Consider the following 1298-nt stretch of genomic DNA (forward strand, 5'->3'; position numbering starts at 1 on the left):
CTCAACATAGACTTCTGCAAGAACAGTAAATATTCTTAACCACTGAGCCATCTCTCTAGTCCTAGATTTTAGAAATGAATTGACTGGTGTTATGCGTATGTCCATGACATATGTGGAAGCATGTGTCAGACAATAAGCATGTAGACATCAGCATTTCTTCAGAGTCTATTTCCTCTTTCTTTCAGGAATTCTGGGCATTGAACTCAAGCTTTCAGACTTGCCTGGCAAACACCCTTAGTGGCTAAGCCATCTTGCTGGCCATGACTTTTTTATTTTATTTTTTTAGGTAGAAAAATCTTCTTAAATTCATTTACACATTCACATTCTGTGTATTTTCTCATGGTCAAAAAACTGATTCAAATAGTTTAAGTTATCCCACCATTTAAAGAAAAAAGTGTCTACAGTAATTTTAAACCATGGAGTTTACTTAACTTCACCACTGGCTGATTTCTTCACAACTTCTTTGACTTCCTTTGATACATAGCAATAGCTTTTAATCTCATTTGGATCGGATTGAAGGTTACATTCTTCTTCAGAAACAAAATATAATGAATTTCTTGTTCACATCAGATACAATCAGATTGGGTCTTGTAGTAAATTTGTGTTAGATAATGCCTTTCATTTGGATCAACCTCTTCTAAGGGTATTCCCAATTCAGCTTTTAAGCACCTCTGTAAAGCTTGTTTTACACCAATGGCATTGTTTTCTTCAAGCTCTCCTGGATTACTTAATGGATGACTACAGCAACTATTGGTGAAACAACCTGGAAAGGTAATTTTAGCATCTGATCTCTGCTGTAACAGGAACTTATTTTAAGTATTAAACAAGAAGACATTAAAAGCTCAATGTAATAATCCTTTGTCAATATTTTTATTCAGGTGACAATTTTTCTTGGTGTCAGCCCCAATTTTACTGTCATCTTCATCAATAAAAATACACATCTCTGCCAGAAGTTGAACTTGTTGTTCATCAAGATGGCTGGTATTTATTTCAGGCATCCTGACAGGATGTTTGGTCTGACCTAGAACACAGAAATTCCAGCAAGAAATCCTGACTTTTTTATTTTTAAATAACAATGTATGTTCTTTCTAGAAGCTTCTCATAAAGACTTCATTCCTATGCACATATACATATCTTATAATATAATGCTATTATGTATCATAATTAGCAATCATTATAGCTAATAGTTTATAAATCCCCTTCTTGTAAATGATTATACCCATACCACAAGATTTGATATAACAGCATGATATATCACACAAATTTTGTTATAGGTATTTATATTTCCTAAGTTATTG

The 1298-nt window shown here is 33.1% G+C and overlaps 1 pseudogene; it reads right to left on the bottom strand.

Annotated features, from left to right (window-relative positions):
* Positions 1-318: 318 nt before the first annotated feature.
* LOC100760015 lies at positions 319-1025 on the bottom strand (annotated as a pseudogene).
* Positions 1026-1298: the final 273 nt, after the last annotated feature.

Source organism: Cricetulus griseus (assembly GCF_003668045.3).
Source record: "Cricetulus griseus strain 17A/GY chromosome 1 unlocalized genomic scaffold, alternate assembly CriGri-PICRH-1.0 chr1_0, whole genome shotgun sequence".
NCBI classification, from domain to species: Eukaryota; Metazoa; Chordata; class Mammalia; order Rodentia; family Cricetidae; genus Cricetulus; species Cricetulus griseus.